Source organism: Canis lupus, chromosome 26, assembly GCF_048164855.1.
Source record: "Canis lupus baileyi chromosome 26, mCanLup2.hap1, whole genome shotgun sequence".
Lineage (NCBI taxonomy): Eukaryota > Metazoa > Chordata > Mammalia > Carnivora > Canidae > Canis > Canis lupus.
This window is the reverse complement of record NC_132863.1, coordinates 38561567-38588594: the sequence shown is the minus strand read 5'-3', so window position 1 is coordinate 38588594 and position 27028 is coordinate 38561567. Positions and strand designations below refer to the sequence as shown.

The following is a 27028-nucleotide window of genomic DNA, read 5'->3' as shown; positions in this document are numbered from 1 at the left end:
CCAAAATGCCTGCAGGTTCATTTCAGGTGGCGACGTTTGCTGCTCTATCTGGTGCAAAGGCAGAGACATCCTTGGAAATCCTTAAGTTGCTCAAAATGCACAATGCAGACTTGTCTTCCCGCTCGGTGTCTTCGACTGTCCCCCTTGGTATCTGCTCCAGCCACACTGGCCTCCTGGCTGTTCTTTGAACCCAGCAGGCACATTTCTGCCTCAGGGCCTTTGCACTTGCTCTTCCCTCTGCCCAGAACGCTCTTCCTGACCCTCGGATAGTTGCATGGCTCCGTTTCCCCAGCTGAGCCACAGGAACATAACAGTTCTGTCGAGGAGGATCCAGCCCGTCCTGTAAAGGCTCAGGAAAGGGAGGGGCTGTTGCTTATTGCTAGCGTTGGAACGGGTGTGCTTCCCTCCCCAGAGGGGATAACTCCTGCTTCCTGTCTCTGCTCAAGTATCACCTACTCAGTGAGGCCACTCCCGACCCCAGCTGCCGGCCCCTCCCCATGCAGCGCTATTTCATGGTCTGTCTCTTGGCCCCTGCTCTTCTCCACAGCTCTCACCACCACCTGACATTCTTTTATTTGATGCCCGTCTCCCTGTGAATTCTCCGGGGCAGGGCTCTTTCTTTGTGCAAAGTTGAGCACTGCCTGGCACATAGTAGGTTCCCAAAAAATATCTGCTGAATGAATGCATTATGAAACACAACAGACTAGGAAGGAATGGAAGGTTCTAGAACAGGCCAGAACATACAAGAGAACAGGAACAACGGAATGGACGTGGCAACCCGACATGACCCAGAAGAGCCAGGAGGAGCCTCAAGCTTCAGTGGACCCGGAGAAGCTGTCAGGTTCCCTCCTGCAGAACCTCCACCTAAAACTATGACCAGGGCCCAGGTGGGCACCACTGGGAACAGGTGGCTCAGTGCTGCACTTGGACTTGGGGGGGAGGGTTCCCCATGCCACCTCCCCTCTAGCTCCCCTAGTCTGAGGGCTTTTCCGCCCACTTGGTCCCTGTTCCTGTCCAGCCGGACAGGTCAGGGGTGGTTTCTGGTCTGGGCACTGGGGCACTGGCTCCTGTCTGGGGTGATTCCTGCTGAGTCACTGGCTGAGGCTCTAAACAGGATCCCATGGGCCTAATCGTGCTGGGGGTGGGTGACCAGGGCCAGAGGGATGAGACACCGAGTCTATGTGAAGGGTGGGTGCTGGGCGGGCCACAGCCTGCTGCTCCCCTCCTTGGTGGCTTCTGTTTCACCCCGGCCCACAGCTCGGCTCTGCGAGGACCCAGCCCCGCTTCCAGGCCTGACCAAGGGCCTGGCTACCCTGCTGGTTAGGAAAGAGGAGAAGAGAAGATGTGGGGCACCACCCCCCACCAAGAAGCCCTCCATGGGGGAAGGCTGACTAGTGAGATGCTGTTCCCTACCTGACACAATTCAGGAAGCCTTCATTCCCTTGGCGCGTGGGGTGCTGGCCTAAAGCCTGGGCCTTCTGGCAGGGAAGGGGCTCAGTAGGGGGACCCTGCCTGTCTGCCTGGAGGGTTTGGAGGTCCTGACCCCAACCCGAGCATTATCTTGGCACCTCTCCCTCTCTCCTTAGCCTTCACCATAACCCATCACTGAGCTAGGGTGATGCTCCCCCGAAATTTATCTAGAATCTGACCACGTCTCACCACCTCCATTGCCCCTCTGCTCAGGATCCTCCCCAGGGGCTCCTGCCTCTTTGAGCAAAAGCCAAATCCTCACTGTGGTTTGCTCGATCTACCCATTTCCTCGATGACCTTATCCTACCTCACCTACTTCGCTCCAGCCACACAGGTTTCCTTGCTGTTCCTTGATTATGGCAACCAAATTCCTGCCTCAGGACCTTTGCACTAGCTCTTCCCTCTGCCTGAAACTTTTTTTTGAAACTCTTTTTCCCAGATATTTACATGCCCCCCACCCCACCCCACGCACCGTACTGCCTTCAAATCTTTGCTTGGCATCACTTCCTGAGAGAGGTCTTGCTTCACTCCTCGCCCAACATGGAGATCACTCTCTAGCATGCTGGCTCTCCCAGCTGTGCTTGATTCTTCTTTCCTGACCCTTACCACTGTACGTTGTACTACATATTCACCGGTGCTTGTCCACCTCCCTTGGTACTGCGACATCTCCACGAGGGCTGGGAGATTGTCTGCTCCGCTCACTCTTCTATCCCGTGTGCCCAGGCCAAGGTCTGGCCCACAGCAGGTGCTCAGTATAGTCTGGGCAGATCAGTGAGTGGAGGCTTGAGCTGGAGAACTCGGGAAGGGGAGTAGGAAGGGCACATTTTAAAGCACAGGTGTTCAGGGAGAGCATCTCTGAGGAGGTGACATTGAAGCTGAAGCCTCAGGTTGAAAGAGAGCCAGTCCCTCCAAGTGTTTGTGTTCGAGGCAGCAGAGATAGCAAGTGCAAAGGCCCTGAGGCAAGAACCTAATCCACAAACTCAAGACATAGAGAGAGGATCATGAAGCTGGGTGTAATGTGCAGGTCTGCCGGGGGCGGAGGGCGATTGGGCAAGTTTGGGGATTGATGTTGCTGCCTGTAACCCAGCGGTGCAAGGATCCCACCCGGACACCCCAAGGCCCCCTTAGTATCTGACTTGCTCCTCCCTGACGGTTTTCTGTCTGTCCCACCCAACAGCAGCCGCAATTGGGATCTCAGCTCTCCGCCCTCTGCCCCCCTTCTTCCACCCACCTCCCGCCTTTCCCGCCTGGTGCCGCTGGCAGAACGGGAACTGTGACTCAAGAGTCTGGAAGACAAGGGGCCTGCCCCCCCTTCCCTCCCCCTTCCCTCCCCCGTCCCTCCCTCCACATCCGGGCAGGCGTCTGGGCGGGTGGCCGGGCAGGAGCCAGCCTTGGCTGCCACCGAGGACCCTCCCACCTGACGTTCATCTGGGCTCCGGCCAAGGGCATCCTCCCGGCGGGGCAGACGCTCCACGTGGATTCCTACTGGCGGCGGCGGGAACAAGAGCGGCCGCCCCAACCATGCGACCCTGCCCGCCGCGTGCAGGGACTGTCCCCACCTTCCAGTGCGGGACTCCGAGGTCCAGAGAAGCTGTTCCACTTGCTTGGGTCACCCAGCAGACCTGGCATCGCGGGGCTATGGTGCCTGCAACGGCAGTGCCCGTTTGGCAAGTCCAAGGCGGCAGGCTGGGTGGAGCCGAGCCTTCACCAGTGTAGACAGACCACACGCTTCCCCAGGCACCTCCCAGGCAGGGCTGCCGACCTGTCCCCCAACTTCAGAGCTGGGCTCACCCTTCTCTCACTAGCCCTCAGACCCACACCAAGAAACAACTTGACCAAGAGTCCGGGAAGGAAAACACCCAGCAAATGGGACAAGGGGCCCTTCCCGGGGTGGCTTTGTCCCCTCCCACTCTCCTCCATTAGTGACCTCCTGCCCATCAGCCAGTGACCTCAAGGTCGCTTAATTTTGCAGAACCCGACACAACATTTTTCTGGCCTTCTCTGAAAAAGGCTCATGGTCATTCAGAGTACGGGCTCCAGCCAGATCCTGGCTGTCTTGGTTCAAGCCCCAGCTCAGCCACTTCTTAGCTGTTCAATCCTGGGCAAGTGTCTTCACCTCTCTGGGCCTCATGTGTATAGTGGGGCGTCCCCCTCTGAATCGCGGGGCGTCTCTATCTGTATTGCAGGACTTACAACTTCCAGGGTTGCTCTGCATCTTGAACGAACCGGTGCACACGGCAAGCGCTCAGCGAGGGTTCCCGTGATCCTCCACGTTCGCAAGCCTGAGTCCGTGCCGAGTGGAGCAACACGGCCGGGCGCCCCACCCCGTGCCCACACCGAAAGCTCATCTGTGAAACTCCTCAGTCACCCTGTCCCTCCTGCTAGAGTTACATGTCCAAGTTAGATTTTTCTTCTCTGGCATCCACTTAACAACCCATAGTTATTATTCTTTCTGGCCTAAAATACAGTGCGGTTTGGGGAAATTAATGGACCCAGGCTACTTTCCCTTCTGATGAGGTGGCATCCCTAGCATTTCTGGGAAACGAGGCACTGTTTTCCCATCCAAATGTCATTATGGACATGGGACTTCGAGGTGGATGCCACTTCCAGCCTGGGCTGCCCACCCCGCCCCCCGCCCCCCAAGCCCTCCTGGAGAGGAGATCCTGGGAGTCCCTGAGTCCCTGCTGTCCCCCCACCCCAGCCCCACCTAAACCAAGAGCATGAGATCTCAGGGCTGGAAAAAACCCTCCTCCCCTTGGGTCAGAAAAAGCATAATGCTGACAGCAGAGGCAGGCTTCTTGCTTCATTCTTAGAACCACCATTTGCGGGAGTTGTCTCCTTAGCACCACTTCCTGGGGATACAGAGTGGCGAGGGGAACCCGCCGGCCTGCAGCCACACAGGCAGGGGACAGCAAGAGGGATCAAAACCCATGCAAGTCCGACAGAGAAACGCTGGCATTTACCTTGTTGCTCAGAGTCCTCCGCACGAGGCTGGAAGACCGCCTTGCTCTCGCTCTCCCTTCCTCTCCCATCTCAGCCTGGGCTCCAGGGCGTTTGGAATCCAACAAACCCAACTCACTTCTCACCAGTGTGACCTTGGCTCCCAATTCCCGCTCTCTGAGCCTCAGTTTCCTTATCTGCAGAATGGGGGGCAATGCAGAGCCTCCCTCAGGAGCTCGTGGTGAGAATCTGCCAAGGCGGCAGACGCTCAGAAAAGTGCTTAGCTGGCAGGTCCTCAATAAATTAAGCCTAGTATTCCCACCTGAGCCAGCAATTCCACTCCTAGGTACATACCCCAACGAACCGAAACCCGATGTCCAAACGAAAACCTATTCACGGGAGCACTATTCGCAATAGACAAAGGTGGGGAACCAATGTCCACCAGCTGATGAATGAATAAAAAATGTGCTATATCCATCCAATAGACTTATTCAGCAATAAAAAGGAATGGGGCTCTGATACATTTTGCAACGTGGATGAGCATGTGAAAGAAGCCAGACACAAAAAGCCACAGGCTGCGTGATTCCATGGATGTGAAATACCCAGAGGAGGCAAACCCGTAGAGATGGAAAGTAGGTTAGTGGTTTCCAGAGGCTGCAGGGAGGGGGGGAATGGGGAGTGACTCTTTAATGGGTACAGAGCTTCCTTTTGGAGTGATGGAAATGTTCTGGAACGGGAGAGTCGTGGTTGCACAACGTTGTGAGTGTACTGAATGCCACTGAATTGCACACTTCAAAACGGTCGATGTTATGTGTATTTTACCATAATTTTTAAAAAGTGCTTAGCACAGTGCCTGGCAGACAGCAAGCATCCAATGAAAGTCAACCACGATTATTAACATCATTTTGGGAGAATCTCGTTGTATTTAAGGCTTGGGTTCCAGAGTTGGCTTGTGAGACCAAAATCGAGGCAAAGCCACAATCCACAAAACACAGGACCTATTTTCCCTGCCGTCCGTCGACGGCACCCAGGCCTGGGTCCCTGTGGTCACATTTTCCGTGCCACATGGCAGCCAATAGGTGACTCTGGGTCCCTCTGCCCAGCTGACCTTGTAATTATGGAGAAAGAAAGACAATATATCCCATACGCTCAGTACACGGAGACTGTGGTGCCACATAGCAATGAGAGGAAGAACGAAAATGGGCTAGTCTAGCTAGGGTCGTCAGGGAAGCTTCCTTGGAGCAGGTGACTCAAGGAACCGAGAGGATCTCCATCTGTGACCTGCACGGTGCTGCATGCTTCACACCCAGCCCCCTCAGCCCCACCAGGCTCTCTCTGGTTCACTGAATTCCAGCAACACCTTCTCTCACTGTCTCACTTGCTCTGTCCCCAGGGCCTTTGCACTTGCCTCTCACTTTACCTGGAGCACTTTCCCCATATCTGCCCCAGACGAGCTGCTTCTCTGCTGACTCCTCACATATCACTTCGTCAGGGAGGACTTCCTGGACTGCCCTGTCCTAAGGGGCCCCTGAAATCACGCTCCATCACCACACCCTGCTTTGTTTCCATCCTAGTACTTTTCCCATTTGAAATTATCTTCTTTATGTGTCTGTTATCCATCTCCTCTGCTAAACCATCAGCTCCACGATAGCAAGGCTTTTGTTGTCTGTCTGGTTTTCCGGTGTATCCCCTGGTGCCCTATGCCTGGCAACTAGCAGGTGCTCCAGAAATAACCTTGGGAATAAAGCACAAATAAATGAATGAGTGAATGTGTGAGCAAATGAACGAATGAATGCGTCTTTGTAGAGGGGATGGGGCTCAGCCATGAAAGGGGCCGAGAATGCCACAAGGGCATTGCAGGAGGGGACAGGACTGCCTCGAGGGACCCCTATCAACCCAGGCCACACCCAGGAAATCCGTGAGGGGCTTGTTGACGAGGAGCGGGGGCCAAGCTAGTCCTGGTGACCACAGGCCCATCTGTTTCCCTCCCTCTGGGCGTCCCCTCTGCTCACACGTCCTGGGGGTCCTGTCCACCCAGCTCCGTAGCCCACATCCTGACTGTGACAGCCTCCAGCACTGGGTGACCCACAGGGACTTCCCCAGCAGGTGACAGCTGCGGCAGGGGGAAAGTGCTGGGCAGCTGCCAGGCTGGCCCTGTGTTCCCGAAACTGCCTTCTGGGAATTGAGTAGAGGGTGAGCGTGCCCATGTCAGGGCGGGTTGGCCAATGGCCCTCAGGATGCCCAGCCCGAGTGATCCTGGGCAGGTGGACACACTTCTGTGAGCCTCCATTTCCTTGTGGGTAGACACGGGTGATAATTCTCACCTCACAGGACTGTGTGAGAAAGAAATGGGGCAGTGTGAACAGAATGCCTCCCAAGGGGCTTGCTGTAAGCTATACTTACACTAACATATTACCCAGGATATACGTACACTAACATATTACATAGGATATACTTACACTAAAAAAAACCTATTTATTGCTTATCTCAAATTCAAATGTAAGTGGGCATCCTGGGTCTCTTGTTGTCGATCTTGCTTTTGTGTTTGCTAAATCTGTTCATTGTGGTTGAACTCATGGTTCAGAAGTTCCTGCCTCTGACAACATTCTTGCCTCGGTCTCAGGCTCAGGCTGTGGGGGGAAGCCGAGGCTTGCAGAGGGAAGTGACTCACCCAGGGCCCTCCGGGCCTGCTGCCTCTGAGGCCAGGCCCATCCTCACTCCCAGGAAGCTCCTGTCCTCCATCCAATGGTAAAACCCACCGCAGCTTGACACCTGGGATCCCTCCGAATCTCAGAACAGCACACCACGCTAGGACAGCTGCCCCTCCGTGGTGCCAACGAAGAAACAGGCTCAGAAAGTCGATGGGACTAATCCAAGCTGACAGTGGCACTTCCTGGATGCTGCTCCTCGTCCTGGGGCAGAGCCTGGGGCCCGAGGGCTGCAGCTGGCAGAGCTCCAGGCTCGGCTCTAACTGGTGAGTCCCACGGCCCCCTGCCTGCCCTCCCGGCCACTGCTGGACCAGGACCCAACGAGGACTTACTCAGCCCCAGTTTAACTTCATGGAGGAAATTCCTCCCGCTGGCAGCCTTCCCACGATCCCCAGCTCCACGGCCGGGAACTGCCTCCCCCAAGGCCTGCTCACCTCCTGGCAGCACCAGCAGATGTGGAAACCAGGCTTGGCTCTGAGCTGGCAAACAGTGGGTGGTGGGCGGGGCTTGGGCCAGACACACTCCGCCCCTGCGGCCAGCTCTCCATCTCTTTGGGTCATTCAACAAACATCTACAGAGGTCTATTGCGGGCCAGGCCCTGGGCCCCCCTCTTGGGTCGGTTGCAGGGGAGAGAGTGGGATGAGAAGTATTCAAAAGGCCCAACACACAGCGAGGCACTCATATATCTACCCTTTTCCCTCCGTGCACCTACTGTGGGCTCAGCACAGGCCTGTGAGCGAGACAGGATCAGACCAGGAAAGCAGAATGAAGACACCAGGCCGTCGACCAAACTGGCTAGCGACCACGGAGCATGTACTGCGGTGCCGGACTCCTCTCCTGCAATGCTCCTGATGACCCTAAGTGGCAGGGCTGCGACCATGTCTGTCACACAAAGTGGGGAGCGAGGATTAGCACATGCTTCAGTATCGCTCCTGTTAGGGAGAATGGGCAGTGATGGACAGACACCAGACGCACGTACGGGGCACTGAGGACATAGCAGTGAAGAAAATAAAGCCAGAACTCTGTACAGCACCGGAGAAGGCCAGATGCCTGGGTTTAAGTCCCAGCTCTGCCACCTACCAGTTGTGTGACCTTGGGCAAGTAGCTTGACCACTCTGAGCCCCAGTTTTATTTTCTGAAAAAGTAATAACAGTGCCCACCTCACGGGGTCCTGAGGATTTCACACATTCCTCCACGGCAAGCGCCCAGCACAGAGCCTGGTGCACACTAACTGCTCAACACGTACTGAGTATTCTTTTTACTCTCCCCTTCTCAGCTGAGTGAGCCCAGACTCAGGGGAGTTATGACACCTGCCCTGCATGAAAGACTAGTCAAGGTGGAACTTGACTCCGGATGTCCAAAGGATTGAAGGGACCCCTTCCTCAGGAAGCGATCCGCACTCACTCTATTCCAGCTCAGAGGGGCCAGCTCCCCAGCCCCTTCCCTGCTCCAGGCTTTTAATATCAGTGTTCAAGGCCCTACAAGGACACCCTCATGCAGTGTCCAGCGGATCACCTGCGTCCGAACCTCCGCCAGGTGCTGTCTCCATGGGCCCCACCCCCAGTGGGGAAACACACCTTTGTCCATGCAGGGCCTGGGGGTCTGCATTTTAATCAGTGTTGCTGATGGTTGCTGCTCTGGGGCCTAATGCTGCCCGCGAGGCCTGGAGCAGGGCCGAGATGGAGGTCACCCAGGCACAGGTGAGAGCACCATCCAGGTGTGAAGTGGGCTGCAGCAAGCAATATTGTATTTTGGAGAGGGAGAGGAGGGTAAAAGGACAGAAGGAAGGAAAGGGGGGCGGGGGGAGAGAAAGAGAAAGAACGAAAGAAAGAAAAAAGGAAAGAATTCTCATCTGGCCCAAGATTGCCCAAACTGAGTTTGGGGCCAGACCGCAGGGCTCTCATTTCTCCCCTGATTTTTCTGCCAGAGGCAGGAAACATTCTCCCTTGGGATGATCAGAAATAGCAGAGTCCAAACACTAGGCTGGGTGAGAGGACTCCAGGCGGGGGGAGGGATTTACACCAAAGGGCTCTGTGGAGTCTAGAGGGTCAGGGCACAGCCGCTGGCGCCAGTCCGCCTGGGTTCAAATCCCTGCTCTGCCCCTTTCTGGCTGTATGATCCTGGCTGTGGCCTCAGTTTCTCACCCACAAAGCAGGAACCATGATGGTACCAGGCATGGCTACATCTAGGTGTTTAGATGTCATCCCAGGACTTGTTCTCTGTCCACTGTTGCTGGCTCCTCTCAAACTCCCCGCTCACTGAGGCAAGAAGAGCTCCACACTCCAGGCTGCCCCCCCAGCCCGCAATCCCAACAGAAAGAAAGGGCTTCATTCCTTATGGCTCTGGTCAAGATCCCAGGCCAGCCTCTCGTTGGCTGAGAAGATGCAGTGCTCCAATTGCTCGGTACTGGGTCACATGCCCCGCACCCCCCCCCACCCCCCCCATGGAGTTGGCTCCACCCAGAACCCCTGGACTGAGGATCAGAGGAGTGGAATGGGTGCTGGCTGGCAACCAACACCGGATTCCCCTACAGGGGCCCAGAATGGGTATGAATTTGAATAGGAGAGCACCCCACCTGTGCCACTTTATTTATTTATGTGTTCCTGTTAGGCTTCCTGACAACCCCCTTGGAGGATGCTTGGAGCGGACCAGGCCAAGGTTACCTAGACCGGCCTCAATTCCCCTCCACCCCTGCCCTCTCTCATCTCAACCTCCAGGAGGATGATTTATACGGCACTGCGGTAAGAACATTTGATTCCTCAGCTCAGCCTGTCTTCCTGTCCCCCACCCCTCCCAGCTCCTGGGCCGTGAGCGGTCCAGGTACTTGCCCAGGGCCACATGGCAGGGAGGGACAGCCAGGCTCGGGACCTGGTGCTGCCTGAGTCCACTCAGAACCTCCAGGGCTGGTTCCTGCCACAGGGCCAGGCCCCCGAGAAGGTGGGCAGAAGAGTGGCCTCTAGGGACAGGAGGCCTGGGTCTGAGCCCAGCTCTGCCCCTTAAATCCACGTGACTGCAGGCAAGAGTGAGCATTTCAGATCTCTAGGTCTCGCCTGCAAAATGGCCCTAAGCCCAGGAGCTACCCCTGGGGTCGTGGCGAAGCTCCCAGAAGCTCGGGTGAGCTGAAGCCCACAACTAGCACTTAATAAAAAGCCGTGCGGCATGGCTCCGGGGCCCCAGCCTGGCCAGCGTGGCCTGGGATGCCCACGGCGGTGAGCACTCTGCCCAGATTAACTCACCATCTTCGAGACGGTGCGGAGGGAGCGGAGTGCTCCTGTTACTACCTGTTTTACTGAGGAAGAAGCACAGAGAGACCTGCCTTGCCTGAGGTCACACAGCCGAGGAGGGGGAGGAGGGCAGGGGTCAGAACACACGGGCCAGGCTGGTTCCAGAGCCCACCTCTTAACCACTCTCCTGCGCCCCGCACGTAGTCGAGGCTTATTGCTGCCCCTCCTGTTGGGATCTGCCCAGCTTTCTGGAGTTAGGGTTCTACTCTGAGTTGGGGAGTAGGGTAGGCCCAAACTTCCCAGTGTCCCATCCCACATGGCCACCCTGTTGTGACCCTGCTGGAGAAACTGAGGCACAGAGAGTATGTGCAGTGCCCAAGGTTGCACAGTCCCAGGGGTAGCTGTGGTTTCTCAGGGCAGTGTCCTCGCCCAGCTGGCATCTCCTGGACCAGCCCCCAACACACACACACACACACACACACACACACACACACACTCCCCTGTGGGGCTGGGGCTGCTCCCCCCGCCCCGCCCCAAGGCTCCATGCTGGCTGCAGGACATTTGTTACTGTGTCAGTTCCAGCCCCCACCCTGATGGGGGGCCAGCAGGCAGGGGGCTTCCTGGCGGCTCTGGGAGGGAGGAATGCGCCCCCACCCCCAGCCCCATATGGCCTCCATCCCGGCCCATCTGCTTCCCATTGCCTGACGCGGCCACTGCGGGGCCGACGGAGCCCGCCCGCAGGGGTGTGAAGTTTATGTGGCCAGGCCTGGAGCCGGCGGTGACAGGGCCACACACGCTCACACAGACACACATCGGACACCCCCCACCAGCCCTGATGTGAGTGTGCATACACAATCCACCCTTCCATCTGCCCCCAAATCCACCCACGCTCTCACACTCACACCAGCACCAAAGACATCCAACCTGAACACAGATCTCCGTCAGAACGCACCCTGCAACCAACCCTTGACTGACACACACACACACATACACACATACACTCAACAATCCATTCCCATAATGGACCCCCCACACACAAACCCACTTACAAATGTACACACAGACTCACACATCCAATCACACTAGGCTCCTCCACCGACGTGCAAACAGCTGCACCATCCTGAATCGTGCCCCCTCAACACACACACACACACACACCCCTGCCCCCACCAGATGACACAAACTCGAAACAGTGACTTATACACAGGCCCTGGTCCCAGAGAGGCTGCCAGATACAGAGTGGATGCTCCCGTCTCTCAGAGCCCCATTCCCACCCCCGCATCTCCTGCAGCCCCCAAAACTGGGAGCTGCTCTCCAGGGCCCAGGCTCCTCTGCCAGCCATCTGCCACTTGCAACCCTGGCCCCTTCCCTCCCAGAGGCCAAGAGCAAAAGGCCGAGGAGCCCTGGGGGACCGGCAGTCACTGCTGATGTGGACTCAGACCCAAAGGATTTTGCATTCAGTGCCTTCCTTAGAACACCTGAGGGTGTCCCTCCTGACTTACCTGGGCTCCTGGGCACCTAGACTATTTTGGAGAGACCTCGTCACACGGCACCAGGGCCCCACAGGGCAGTTCAGGGACCCATGAACTTGCACTGGGGAAGGAAGGTACATCTTGATTTCCAGTAACCTCCAGCTGAAATCTGGCATTTCCTTTCCCGGGGGGGCGGGAGGGGGCGGGCAGACATGACAAATGAAGCACAGCGGCTGTAGCTCGACTGTGACTTTGTCAGTCGGAAATCACAGGCATTTCCACAAACCTTTACAGCATCACAGAAATAGCGTTTATTCTCTTCCCGGCTTCAAAATGACTGTAGTTATTAGTGAGCCTGCGGCCAGATCTTGTCATTAAATGCACTAACAAAGCAGGACAGCCGTCACTGTATCAAGCACTTCGCTATTACATAGCTAAATAAACCTAGCTCGATATAATTGGCTTTCTTCTAATTGTATACACTTTGTAAATTTAAATCTAGATTGATAAACATGAAAGGGGATCCACAGCACGAAAGCAAATAGGAGCCCTTGAACTAAACCCAAGTACTACATTATTTCACATTTTTACTATCATGATACCTTTTATAGGACACAGTGAGGTTGGACAGCTTGCCCAGGATCACACAGCTCCAAATGGTGGGGCTGGGATTTGAACCCAGGAAGGTGGGCTCACCCTGGAGCCCTGTGCTGCTGTCCTGTCTGTGGAAAGCTGAGGCCCGTGCCCCAACCCCAGGAAGAGAATCCCGGGGCCTGGGAGCCCCACCGTACACAGCACCCAGCAGGGCAACCCAAGGCAGATCCAGAGGGCTGCCCCAGCCAGAAGGGAGCCGAGCTGCGTTTACAACGTGTGAGATTTCTCACCGGTGGCAAAGGCAGGCAGAGCAGGCTCCCGGCTCCCGAGCTCGCAGGCCCTGCTGGGGCTGCACACATGTTGAAAATGAGCTTCCCATCGTGGGGCCCCTGGAGGAAGGAATGGCCGGTGGGCCCTAGGGCTCTCCGTCCCCTGTCCCTCTATTCACCTGACCTCTGTCTGCCTGTCTGTAGCTCAGGAAACTGCCCCATACAAGCCAGAAGCAGAATCACCAGAAAAGAGGTGGGGCCTTCCTTTGTCCCCCCCATTGCCTGGCTCCGTCCATTCGTTTATTCATTCATTCATTCCTCAGTCATTTATTGAGCACCTACTGGTGCCAGGCAGGGTGCAGAGGCAACAGCTGTGAACAAAGTCCCCATCCTCATCAAGCTCACAGGCAAGTGGAGGATTCAGATAAAAAATATGAACAGGGGTGCCTGAGTGGCTCAGTCTGTTAAGGGGCTGCCTTTGGCTCAGGTTATGACCACGGGGTCCTGGGATCAAGCTGCACATCGGGCTCCCTGCTCCTTGGGGAGCCTGCTTCTCACTCCCTCCATTGTTCATGCTTCCCCTCTTCTCCCTCTCTCTCCCCCTCTCTCATATAAATAAAAAATCTTTAAAAAACATGAACAAAAAGTACATAAATGTAATGAAAAGAAATAAATCAGGGACAGGGCAGAGAGAAAGGTCCAGGCTAGGAGTGTGTTGAGATAGTGGCCTGGGAAGGCCTCTCGGAGGAGGTGACCTGAAAGAAGTCAGGGAAAGAGCTGAGGGGATACCAGGTGAAGAACAGCCCCCGAGTGCGGGGAGGAGCCGGAGCAGGCTGCTGCCTGGCTGCCTCGGGCCTTACTTTCTGCTGGCTCTGGGTGAGTTGGGTCTCCAAGTCCCCCACCCCCAGTCACCTGCCCTCCCTCCCTCTCTCTCCAGCCCAAGGGCTCAGGGTGGTTATAGCAGCTCCTGTGCACACCTGTGTTCCTCTTTCAGGGGAATTCCTGGGTCACCCCTACTGGGGCAAGCCCAGGAGTCCAGAGGCTGGGCCTTCCTGCCCCTGCTGTCCCGCAGCCCAGGGCACGGTGCCTGGCCCAGACCCACTTAACACAGGAGAAAACAGGTCCCACAGAGTGACACCCTGGCTGACTCCAGCCTCCCCCGGTGGTGGTGGTGGGGGGCGGGGGCGGCTGGCACTCAGCTGCCTCCCTCTCCTGGCTCAGCCCATAACCTTGACCTCCTGGCCTGGTCTTCAGGGATTGTTGCGATTTCAAGTCCCCACTCAAGTCCCACCACAGGCAGGAAATCCCAAGGGGCCACCGTCTCCTGGATATCTGGGCCTCCACTTGCAGCTGGTGAAAGTGAAATGGTAATGTTCACTGCATCCGTACATTCCCACATGCCCCCCCCACCAGGTCAGCTGGTGCAGTGTCCACTCCCCTCCCCCGCCAAGGGGTCCGACCGTGTCACCCAGGGGGTCAGCTGCCGAGCCGCCCGCCCCCCCCCGCAGGTCAGCTGGTGCAGTGTCCCCCCCCTTGACCCCCCTCCCCCGCCAGGGGGTCCGACCGTGTCACCCAGGGGGTCAGCTGCCGAGCCGCCCGCCCCCCCCCGCAGGTCAGCTGGTGCAGTGTCCCCCCCCTTGACCCCCCTCCCCCGCCAGGGGGTCCGACCGTGTCACCCAGGGGGTCAGCTGCCGAGCCGCCCCCCTCCACCTGCCAGGGAGCGCGCGGTCCGCGGCCCGGGAATGCGGGGGGGGGGGGCGGGGGGGGGCGGGGAGCGGCTCGCGTTTCCGGTGGGGCCGCCCCCCCCTGCCCCCGCCGCCCCCCGCCGCCGCCGGGCCCCTCATTAAGGCGCCTTGCCTTCCACCTCCGAATTTTCCACGCAGGGTTAGCCTGGCGACGCGCTGTCTGCGGGCCCCATAAAGGCGGCCGTGTGCTGCATTCGTCTCGCTGGGGGCCGGCGGGGAGGGGGCTGGAGGGGCGCCCGCCTGCGAGGCGGGGGGGGGGGGGGGGGGGGGCGGTGCAGGACGGGCCCCTCCCGGGGACGCGCCGAGCGCTCCAGCACCACATTTGCAAACAGGCGATTGAAAATACAGGGCGAGCCCAGAAGCGCCCCGAGCGCCCCAGACCCTCCCGGCAAACTTGCGAGGGGCGGGGAGGCCCGAAAGCCACGCTGGGGAGTTGAAATAGCGTCCGCGGTCACACAGGGCGGGTGGCGTCCCGGGAGGCTCCTCTGGGGAGCACCTACTGTGTGCCCCGCGCTGCTCTAGGGAGATGCGGTACAGGATACCTGGGTACCTCGCTGAGGGGAAGGCACACCCCCTGCCCTCCTGCGGCTGGCCTTCCAGCGGGGGAGCCAGACGTTGGCAAATAAACACCTAACATCAAGTGTCAGGTGGTGCTGAGTGTAGGGGAAAATAAGGCAGGAAAGGGTGGGGTGAGGACTGAAGGTGGGGAGGGGTGCATGAAATGGTCACGGGATGGTCAGAAAAGGTCTCTTTGAAAGTTGGAGTCATGTGGGCCTCTAGGGGAAGGGTGTCCTGGGCCGTCTGGGTGGCTCAGTCACTTAAGCTTGTGCTCTTGGTTTGGGCTCAGGTCACCGTCTTGGGGTTGTGACACTGAGTCCTGTGGGAGCTCTGCACTCAGGGGTAGTCTGCTTGAGATTCTCTCTTCCACCTCTCTTCCTGCCCTTCCTCCTGGGTCTCTCTAAAACAAACAAATAAATCCTAAATCAATCAATCAATCAATAAAGGAAGGGCATTCCAGATGGAAGAAATAGCCTGTGCAAAGGCCCTGAGGCAGGAACCTGCCTGGCCAGCATTTGTTGATCATTTACTCGAGTTACCTCCCATGCATTTTTCTCCCATTCTTTTTTCCACCACTCTGCCAATCCAGGAATCTGTATAATTTCATCTCTCCAGCTGAGGAAATTGAGGCTCAGAGAGGTTAAGGGGCCACTTGAGGCCCCTCAGCAGGTGGTAGTCAAGCCAGGATGTGAACCAATCTCTTGTACTCATAATGACGTCCAATGATGTGACGTGGGCAAGGCCAGGTCTGATTCCCCGTCTCTGAGCACAGGGACTGGCCAGGGCAGCAGGGGAGGGACAAAGGGAGGGAGAATGTCAGGTCGGTGCCCACCTGCACCGAGGAGTGGTGGGACTCCTCGTGATGGCCCCTTTCTATGTGAAGACGCTCCGACAATAGTCACACCTATAGGGCCTCGCAGAGGATGGCAGCGTCTGGACCAGCCTGCACCACCTGCACGTGGTGCTTGCAGCTTCTGGGACCCGGAAGGGAATCCAGAGGACAGAAGGACAAAACTTGGGCGAGGGAACCTGTCTGCCTTGCTCTGTTTGTTTCTGAGTTTGTTTCAAGGACGCTCTCCCACACTTGGCTTATGCACACCGCGGGACCCTCCGTTTCTGCCGCCAAAGAGGGGTCAGGGGTCCTGGGAGCTGGGGCCTTCTCGGCTGCAGCCCATCTGAGGAGAGTGGGGTGCCGTCTGGCCTCTCCACGCAGGGGCCCCCAGCCCTGACTCCCCCACCAGCTGCCGGCCCCACCCAGCTCTCCACTCCAGGCATCTCAGAACCAAGAGGCAGCTGCAGGGACCCCAGTCTATGTCACGCTGTTCCCAGGGTGACACCGGCGTCATCTCACTATCCCCCCTACCATGCAGCCTCACATTTCCCTCTCCAGAGCAGACCCGACAGTGGACAGTCTCCGAGTCCCTTTGCTCCGCCCGGCCTTCCCTGGCCATCCCTCAGAGTCCCGTTGCTCCCCAGTAGGGTACCCCATTTCCTGTCCTCCCACTGTGCTCGGAGAACCACCCATGTCACCCAGCTGCCCTGCAGCCGGGCCTGCCTCTGTGACAGTCAGCCACCCACAGGAAACCCCTCCTAACCCACAGACCTCACCGGCTTCCTCCCTAGGGTCTCACCTGCAGGCCTTGGACAACCTCCCCGGCACCCAGGTACTCCCTGTGCTCCCAGCTTTCTTGGCTCCCACCTCTCACCTCCTCACATGGCTCAGCCATCTTTCCCTCCTCCTCTGGGTCTGGTTTCCCACTGTGTCCCGCTGCCCTCTCCTGCACGGGCCCTTGCCTTGCCTCAGCCTCCCTCTGCTGTCATCCACTGCTGCTCTGATCCTTCTCCCGCTGATGCCAGGCTTCCCTCTGCACCGTCCTGGGGAACGTGCAAAGGCCCTGGGCTCTCCCTGTGTTCCCCTCTCTATGTCCCCTCCTGCTGTCTCCCTCCTTCCTCCCCTGTGTCTGCCTCTCCTCTCCCATCCTTCCCACTGGTGCCACCTCTCCCAGAGACCTTGTCTCTATAACTCTGAGTCCCCCACCTAGTTCTTTCCATCTTCTTATTCCCTTACTCCCCTCAGACCCTAATCCGTCCCCAGATCCACTTACATCTTGATGCCCATCATCGCCTGCATTTATGTTGCCCCTGGCCCCCACCCACCTGTCTTTGACCTTTGTCCGGCCCTCCCCTGACTTCATCTCTGCTCCTGGCTCCTTTCACCAGGGGCTCCTCCGGTCCCCTGTGAGCCAGTCATCCCCTCTGTTTCCACCCTTTAGGGTCTTCCCCACTTTGTGCTCAGACCCATACTGATTGCACGTCTTCTGTCACCACCCCTTCTGCTCTCTGTCCCTGGGTTTTTCCGTACAGACCATCAACCCCCAGCTTGTCCCCTGTGTCCATGCACCCACCCACCTGCACTGTGAGCTATGTCTCCCCCAGGGCATCGACCCCCACTCCCTCTTGGGCCACTCCTCCCCTGGGTATAAATTTTGCTGCCATTCTGAGGGTTACATCTATTTTCTGGACACGGACTGAGGCTGTCACCACCCAATGGAACGAATATGGAAGAGAAGGGAATGCAAGATTCTATCAGACAGTTCCAAGCAATCGGTCCATTTTGTGATCACCCTGATTAGTCATCAAGGTGTGAGCTTGTTGGGCAGATTATTTCACGCTGTCGGCTGCCTGAGGACCCCCTCCTAGTGCCCAGTCACCACTCTGCCTGGGACACACTGAAGAGATGACGCCTCTCCATGGAAACATTGAAGGATGTCACTGATTCCCTGGGACCAGGGCTGTGAGATCCCAGACACGCTTCCTAGTAACATGTGCTCGTACTGGAACATTTACCCAGGAATCAAGAGTTGGGCAAATTAAAGATACTCCTTTTCAGCTAGTGAAGTAGTTGCATCTGGTAGGGAGAAGTACAGCACATTGCTTGTGCAGCGCTGGAGTCTGAGGACAGAAACAGTGTGGAAAGTGTGTACCTAGGGGCGGCTGGGTGGCTCGGTGGGTGAAATGCCTGCCTCTGGCTCAGGTCATGATCCAGGTCCTGGGATCAGGCCCCCCATTGGGCTCCCCTGCCTCTGCCTACCACTCCCCCCTGCTCATGAAACTGCCTTTTTTTTTTTTAAGGTTTTATTTATTTATTTGACAAAGCAAGAGAGGAAAAGAGAGCACAAGTAGGGGGAGCAGCAGAGGGAGAGGGAGAAGCAGATGACCCGCTGAGCAGGGAGCCTGACTCTGGGCTCCATCCCAGGACCCTAAGATCATGACCTGAGCTGAAGGCAGATGCTTAACTGACTGAGCCACCCAGATGTCCCAATAAATAAAATCTTAAAAAAAAAAAAAAAAGTATATGCCTATGCCTCCCTCCTGATGTCCATTGTTCTGAAATTTGATTGACGGGGACAAAGGACATATAGGTTCCTCATTTTCTCCAAATCTTCCCTCATTTTCTGAATAGGCCCAAGTAAGATTTTTTCCTAACAGTCTCAGGGACCTAGAGGAAATTAAATAACTGAAGAATATTACATTCTTAAAGGTTATATTCTTAATATGAATTTTATTATTTGTTATGAAAGCTAGCAAACCACATAATGATACAAGTATTAGAATTAATTCTACTGTTCTGCTACTCATTATCATTTAATTATTTGAAAACATTTGCTCCAGAAAAAAAAAAAAAAAACTCCAAGTTTCATCCAAAGTTATTGCTTTTGTACTAACCATTGATTTATTTTCTTAGATTTTATTTATTTGAAACTTCTTGTTTTAATACCCTTGGCCACATTCACAATAATTAAAATAGGACCATATTCTATTCCTTTATAATAAATATATGTTTATATTTTAAGTGACTGTTGGGTTTTCAATCAAGAGCCCATGAGAAGATAATCGACTAGTCAACTGCCAACTAGGATTTTGGCTGTGTTTGATAATGACTTTTTTTTTTTTTCATTGTTTTTAAAAGATTTTATTTATTTATTTGTGAGAGAGAGAGAGAGAGAGAGAGTGCATGCATGGATGTAGGGGCAGAGGGGGAGAGAGAATCTTAAGTAGACCCTGCACTGAGCTTGGAGCCTGATTCAAGACTCCATCTCACGACCTTAAGATCACAACCTGAGCCAAAATCAAGAGTCAGATGCTTAACTGACTGAGCCACCCAGATGTCCTTGATGGTGACTTTCAGAAGCAACCAGTAATGTGAAAACGGTTTTGGTTCATGTCACTGTCACTGACCTATCCCTGACACTGACCTGCCATTGTCACTATGACTGATGAGATGACAACATGTTCACATATTCACAGGTCAGGCCAAGTGTAGGAAAGACAAAAATAATTAAAATAATTCTTAAATTCTTAAAGTATTTTCATCCTTACTCTACCAGATGGACACAGGTATAGCTCTCATTGTTCCTGTTTCCATTTGGGTTATTTTAAGCAAGGCTTGGTCACACCTAACTTTGATCATCAACTCCCCCCGCTCATGCTTTCATTAGTATTTTGAGTCCCAGGTGTCACCTCTCTTGGTGCTTCTTCAGCCCCCAGACACCTTGGAGGAGACATGGTATTTCCCTTGCACAGTGTCACAGGCCAGGCTCAGGTGTGGGTCCTGGAGGAGGGAGGTGAAGCCATGAAGGACCCTCGTTCCTCCTCTGTCAAATGTGGTCATCAGCTCTGATCACTCAGAGCCACTATGAGGGTTAAGTAAGATGATCCATGTGAGGGGATGGTGATACAGGTGCTTCATCCCCGCATCTGTTCAGACACAGACCTGCTCTCTCAGCACCTCCAGCCACAACTAACCAAAAATCTGATATCCCATTAAACTTGTTTGATTTTCATTAAAAAAAAAAAAAGAGTAGTACCTGCTTTTGCAGCCTTTACTCTATGCCAAGTGCTTTATGTGCATTGTATGTTCACCCCTCATCGGCTGCTCCACAGATGGGGAGACCTGGCCGAAGGCCCTGGCCAGGGGTCATGTAGTCAGGGAGTGGAAGGGCTGAGATTAGGACCTCACACTTGCAGGTCCAGACAACCACAGTGATGAAAACGAGAGTAACAAGACTGCCAGCCAGTGTTTCCTAAGCGTGGTATGTGAAGACTGCATCAGCCCAGGAGAGGCGCTTAGCAGTCCCCACGAGAGGGAAGTGAGGCCACATGAGATGCTATAAAGGGCAGGGGTGGAATTTCTCCAATGCCAAACTCTCAAACAACCCTCTCTCCACGCCCCCACTGCAGCCCCCTGAGCTAGGACACACAAGGTCTGTGGCCAAAAGTGAAGATTAGAAAAAAACACAAAACTCTTTTAAACATCAGTCAGACCATCAATTAGCCCAGTAAAAAGTGGGCAGAGGATATGGTCAGAAAAGAAATCCCCACAGACTAGGGAGAAAGTATCTGCAAAGCATATATCTGATCTTTATTTTTATTCATTTTATTTTATTTTATTTTTTAATATTTATTCATTTATTTATTCATGAGAGACACAGAGAAGCAGAGACACAGGCAGAGGGAGAAGCAGGCTGCCTGCAGGGAGCCCAATGTGGGACTCGATCCCAGGACCCGGGGATCCTGCCCTGAGCTGAAGGCAGACGCTCAACTACTGAGCCACCCAGGTGCTCCCAGATGTCTTATTTTTAAAAAAATTGTATCCAGAATATATAAAGAACCACACCCCCCAGAAAAGAAATCAATTAAGAAATGGACAAAAGATTTAAGTATTGTGGGACTTCACTAAAATATATGGGTTATAAGTAAGCATGTGGAAGGGTGATCAATATCGTTAGTCATTAGGAAAATGCAAATTAAAACCACAACGAGATACCACTAAACACCCAGGAGAAGGGCTAGAATCTAGCAGACTGGCCATACCGAGTGTGGGCGAGAACGTGGAGGAACTAGAGCGCTCGGGCACTGCTGGCCCGAAAGCCAAAGTGGTGTGGCCACTTAGGAAAAAGAGTTTAATGATTTCTTTTCTTTTTTTTTTTTTTTTGAGTTTAATGATTTCTGAAAAGGTTTCTTCTCAAACAATCCAGCAGTTGCATTCCTGTACATTTACCCAAGAGAAATGAAAACATATGCCCATGCAAAGACGTGCCCATGGATGCTTCTCGCAGTTCTGTTTGTGATCGCCAAAACCAGGAGATGACCGAGAAATCCCTCCAAAGGTGAAGGGTGTATCCCCACACTGGTCCCATCCCCACGGTGGGATGCCACCCAGTAACAAAAAGGAACAACTGTCGATATACACTGCGACATGGATGCACCTCAAAATGATTATGCTGAGTGAAAGAAGCCAGACCACAAAAGAGAAGAGTTCACATGACTCCATTTATATAATTTCTAGAAAAGGCAGGGACACCTGGGTGGGGGTGGCTCAGTGGTTGAGCATGTGCCTTTGGTTCGGGTCGTGATCCCCAGGGTCCTGGGATCGAGTCCCACATTGGGCTCCCCTCAGGGAGCCTGCTTCTCCCTCTGCCTGTGTCTCTGCCTCTCTCTGTGTCTCCTGAATAAATAAAGTATTTCTAGAAAAGGCAAAACTAATCAATAGTGACAGGAAACAGATCATTGACTGCCTGGGGCCAGGGCTAATAGTAAGGAGGGAGCAAGGAAAGTCAAAGAGGAGGCATAAAGAAATTTTTGGGGGTGACAGATATGTTCACTGTCAAAATTGTGCTAGCTTCACTCATGTAGATATGTGCCAAAACTTACCAAATTTTGACCTTTATATACGTACTTTATTATATTTTGAGGAAGCTGTTAAACACAGGTGCACATATAATGAGATACCACTTCTCTCACCTACTGGAATGGCTAAAATAAAAACAAAACCAAAAAAACTGAGAATACCAAGTGCTGACAAAGATGTGAATGAAGCAACTGGAACTCTCTCACACGTTTCTGGTGGGAGGGCAAAGTGGCAGAGCTCTAGAAATCAGTTCAGCAGGTTTTTTTTTTTTATCGAGTCCAACACATAACTTACGATACAACCCAACAATGCCATCTTAGGTATTTCCCCCAAGGAAATGAAAACTTAACATTCACATAAAAATCTTCATGTGGATGCTTATAGCAGCTTTATTCATAATTGCAAAAGAAAAGAAAAAAAAAACACTGAAAAACACCAGAAGCAACTCAGTGAATAAACACACTGTGGAATATGCAAACAGCATGAAAAGGGATCACATTATGGATATGCTCAACACCGTGGATGAGTCCCACAGACAAATCTGCTGAGTAAAACCTGGCTTCTGTGGGACTGGGATGTTCTGTTTCTTGTTTTCTGGCCTGAGTGCTCGTCCCACAGGTGGATTCAATTTGAAAAAAGTCATTGAGCTGAACAGTTGAACGGTTCAGATGCCTGCATCTCTGTACGATTGTTATACCCTCATTAACACTTTTAACATCATAATCATCCAGAGAGATCAGAATGAAAAGTGTGACAAGTCAGTCTTCCTCCTGCCCAGACCCCAGTCTCCAGTCTCTTCCACGGAGTCCACCAAACACAGATGCTGACACATGTCTGTATTTACTCCTGAAATCTTCTAGAAAGGCCTCTACAGAGAGAAAATCTTCCCTGCCCCTTGGGTCCTTACTTTTTATTTTTATTTTTCTAAAAATCCTTTTTGAGGACAAAAGGTTGGATGAGGACTATGCAGCCAGGCAGGTCTAGATTTGAATCCCTGCTCCGCCATTATCATGTGGGGATCACCTTGGGCAAATGCCACCTCCCTCTGGGACTTGAGTCTCCCCCTCTGTAAAATGGAGATGTGATAGTAATGGGGTACGCATTTCCCCCAAGGACTGGCTGTTGTGATAAAGCTTCATTCCTGTTGCTCCACCTCAGTCAAGATCCCAAAGAGCCTCTGCCCTCCCATAGTCCTGGGTGAAGAGAAAGAGAGAGAGTGAGAGAACTCAGTCCTCCCTCCTCCCTCCAAACTCCTCTATGGCTCCCTAGTACTCTATTCTCCACCAAGGTCATCCACAGCCTTCTTTAATTAAATTAACAACTATTTGTGGAGAGTCTGCTGTGTGCCACGTGCTGCACCAGGTCATGCCCCTCTCAGAGCTCACAGATGGGGAAGGGTGGTGGGCCAGGGAGGCAGTGGAGGAGGGGTGCACAGAGTCTGGGGTCTGTCCATTCGGTTGCTGGTGTGACCGACCGAGTCGGAGGCCAGGACTCAGGCAACGTGGGGGTCGTTGGGGGGCTGGTGGAGACAGCTGGGAGAGGGTTGGGTGAGAAGAGCGTCCTAAGGAGAGACATCTCATCATTTCCCTCCCCGTCTCCTCTCCGGAGGGCCCAATTTTGTCAACCAGCACCACCATCCACCGCCCCCCTTCTCAGGGCTCAAGCCCACAGCTGGCCAAGCTAGAGTCCCCCCTCTATGTCATGTCATGCCCCCCACACCCCCACCCTGCCAGCACAGGCAAAAGATGTGTCCCACCCCTTCTTCCTCCTGACCCTCCAGCGGAAGCCAGGGCCTGCAGGTGCCTCCTCTCTTGTCTCCCACTTCCTTTCAATCCCCTCAGTCTCTTTCCCACACACAGAGGAGTGACTCCTCTGTGTAAAATCCCCTGGCAGCTTCCCATGCCTAAGAATAAGATCCGAACACCCGGCCCACAATGCCCGGCCGGCGGGCCGCTGCCAGCCCCTCCCACCCCACCTCCCACCTCTCTCCTCTCCGGCCACACTGGCCACTTCTTGAACACACCCAGAACATTCTCACCTCAGGGCCTTTGCACTTGCCATTGCCGCTGCCCGCAGTTTCCTCCCCCCACTCAATTCTCTGTGCCAGACTACCCCCTCCTCCTTCACCATCACTGGGAAGGCTCCCCACATACCCCCCACATCCCTGACCGACCTGGTGCACCTCTGCTGCTCTCCCACGGCACCCTGCGGTCTTGCCAGGCAGCATCACTGCCCCCCCCGCCCCCAGACTATCTGAGAACAGGGACTTGCCTGTCCGCTCACCGCTGCACCGCCAGCGCCTGGAACAGGGCCTGGCACAGAGTAGGGGCGGGGCGCACGCGTGCTGAATGAGGGAGGACGGAGCCACCGTGGCAGGGGCCCAGGGCTGGAGCCGCAGACCTTCTGCACCCCTGCCCTCCGCCCAGAGCAGAGACCCAGATGGGAGAGGGAGGGCTCCCCGGCCTCTCTTCCCCGTGGGAAGTGGGCCCCGCCAGCAGAAATCACCCTGACCCCGGGGCAGGGACGATCCCATTCCAACCCTGGTGTCTAAAGAGAGTTACTGCTTGGCACCCAAATTCCACTCCTTTTATTTCCCAAGAGAAATTTTTTTGAAAATTACAATTTGTGCTTTTTTCTTTTAAGATTTTATTTATTTATTTGGCAGAGGGAGAGCGAGCGCCCAAGCAGGGGAAGAGGCAGAGAGAGAGGGAGGCAGATGCTTAACCCACTGAGCCCCCCAGGCGCCCCCACAATTGGCACTTTCCATGTGGCAGTCTGTCTGCCAGTCTGTATGTCGGTTACATCCTGAGGAGACTGTCACCCGCACACACCTACCTGCCAAAACGGCTAAAGGAAAACAATACCCCCCCATACTAACAAGGTGCAGGCAAGGGTGCAGGGCAGCGCGGACGCTCACGGAAGCCCGGTCCACGCACACAGTCAGGCCCACGAGTGGGCGCCGCAGCCCCCCACGCAGAGCCGGAGCCAGGGAGCCACCCTGCTGCCCGCATAGACAGGATGCCCAGCGTCCGCCAGTGGCAGGTGGCAGGGCCGGAAAGAACAAAGCACGAGCCGCCGCGTGGAGGAGCGGCAGGATGCTGTGAAGCCCTCATGAAGGGGCACACGGCGACGCGTGTGTTCACTCATAAGGTGGCACGCGCACCTGAGATGTCCGGTATAGACCAGTGCTCACAGCAGACAGCAGATCGCTGGGCCCGGGGGGCCGAGGGGAGCAGGAGATGGGGAGCAGCTGCAATGGGCACCGGGGGCGGGGGGGGGGCTCCTTTCCTGGTGATGAAATGTTCTGGGATAGGTGGTGGGGACGGTTGCACAACCCTGTGCGCTGAACTGTGCTCAATAAAACCATTTTTTAAAAAAAATCTAAAGCCATTAAAAAAAACGATGCCATTGCCACCAGCGGCCTCCCAGCTGTGTGTTCCTGGGGAAGTCCCGTGTGCTTCCTGAGCTCCAGCGGCCTGCTCTCCCACTCGGGGCGCCCGGCGCAGCGGGTGGAGACCCCACACGGCCCCTACCCGTGCCCTCGGGGAGCGAGCGCCCACCGGCTGCAGAAGGGGCTGCCCGAGCTCAGAGGCCGAGGGCAGTGGGGCTCCCGGGCGGTGCCCAGATGGTTCCCAAAGGGCAGCCAGACGTCACCCCGCAGGCCCCAGGGAAAGTGACGGGGCGGCTGCGATCACCAAGCGCCACTTTCTTCAGCCTGGGACCTTGCCCTCTCTTGAACACGCTTCTTCACTGTGTGTGTGTGGGGGGGGTTTCTGTTTAGAAAGAAAATCACAGGCTCATTACAGAAAATTCAGAGATCTCTCGAGAAGAGAATTAAAACCCCAGCGACGGGCCCGTGCCATCTAGACAGAAGCCCCATTGACCCCCCAGGGCACGCATTTCCCTCGCCACGAAGGTACGAAGGTACGTGGGTGGAAACAGAGACAAAATTTTACATAAATGGAATCATACCATGTTTTTTTCAGGCTGCTCTGCAAGTTGCTGCTTGCACGTGCCAGCGCACATGGGTACCTTTCAAGTCCCCCTGGGAGCATCTAGCTTCTGTTAAAATATTGATTGATTGATTGAAAGTCAAGAGATGCTCAGTGAAAGAAGCAATGATAATAGAAATGAAAATTATATCAAATGAAACGTCTTCCGCCTCCCTAGCTCTTGAACCGGTGCCCAGAGAAAATCACTACGAACAGTGGGTACATTTCTTCCAGGCCCTTCTTTTTTTCTTTCCTTCTCTTTCCTGCTCTTCTTCCCTTCCTGTCGACAGATATTCCTTGAGTACTAACCACTCATTCACTTACACGATCACTCAAGAAACATTTGGAGCACTCTCCGTGTGCCTGGCATTTTGTGTTTGTCTGCTCGGGTGCTACACGCAATATATATATATTTTAAAGATTGTATCATCACCTACAATAGCTGCCAGTTCTCAGAGTTCCCCAGGACCCCAGCTAACATACCCAGTCCCCTTGTGCTGGGCACTGAGGATGTTGGGGACGTGCTGCTCTTCTGAGGAATGCTGTGCAGAATGAGTTTATGTAGTGGTTTTTTTTTTTTTTTTTTGAGTTTATGTAGTTTTAATTGTGTTATTAGGTCAAAGGTGGAACACGTTTTTAGTGATGTGCAAAGCGAAGCCTCGAGTGGGCAGGGACTCATCCAGGGTCACGGAGTGAAGCCCTGGTGGTGCTCAGACCTGCAGGGAAAGCATCGAGGTCCTCAGGCAATCCCCCTGTCCTGCCCCAAGCACCCCCATGAGCATGGGGTTCCTCCTTGCTGCTGCCTTGTCAGCCCCCACTAAAGCATTTATTTCGGGCCATAGCACCAGCTCAGTTGAACTGCGTCCGGGACACCAGTGTCGCTCACCCAAGGCCTTCCCGCTTGTACCCACAGAGGTGCACTCAACAGGACACTTGAGTGGAGAGTCTCCGCTTCCTGGGGCCCTGGCTGCACAAGGCTCCAGGGGACGCGGCAAGACACCAGATTCTGGGAGTGGGCAGGCCAGCCCGGACCCAAGTTTTCACTGAGGGCCACTCCAAGAGCCAGAAAGAGTAGGATGATCCTGTGTGATCTTGGGGAAGTTCTCTACTCTTTCGGAGCCTCGATTTCCCTAGCTGTAAAATGGACATAAGAACAGCCAGTGCTTACTGAGGCTTTACTCTAAAGCCAGGCCTGAGGCCAAGCAATTTGTAAACATTCATTCAGTTAATCTGCACAACCACCTCCAGAAGGAGGGGCTGTTCTTCAGATGAGGAAGTGGACACAGAGAGGTAGAGCAACTTGTCCGAGGTCACACAGCAGGGAGGCCACAGAGGAGAGATGTGAACCGGGGCAGTCTGGCTCCA

The 27028-nt window shown here is 54.7% G+C and overlaps 2 long non-coding RNA genes across 3 annotated transcripts; one reads left to right on the top strand and one right to left on the bottom strand.

Moving 5' to 3' along the window:
- Positions 1–742: 742 nt before the first annotated feature.
- Positions 743–9880, top strand: LOC140618613 (uncharacterized). Of its 2 annotated transcripts, none has more exons than XR_012018680.1 (5): positions 743–887; positions 3657–5046; positions 7135–7384; positions 7847–8654; positions 9729–9880. It is a non-coding gene; the product is annotated as an uncharacterized lncRNA (long non-coding RNA). The 2 variants fall into 2 exon arrangements; XR_012018679.1 differs by having other exon boundaries at positions 7842–8654.
- On the bottom strand, positions 5261–11982 carry LOC140618614 (uncharacterized). Its single transcript, XR_012018681.1, has 3 exons — positions 11845–11982; positions 7831–8000; positions 5261–6144 (listed from the first exon to the last, which is right to left on the bottom strand). It is a non-coding gene; the product is annotated as an uncharacterized lncRNA (long non-coding RNA).
- Positions 11983–27028: the final 15046 nt, after the last annotated feature.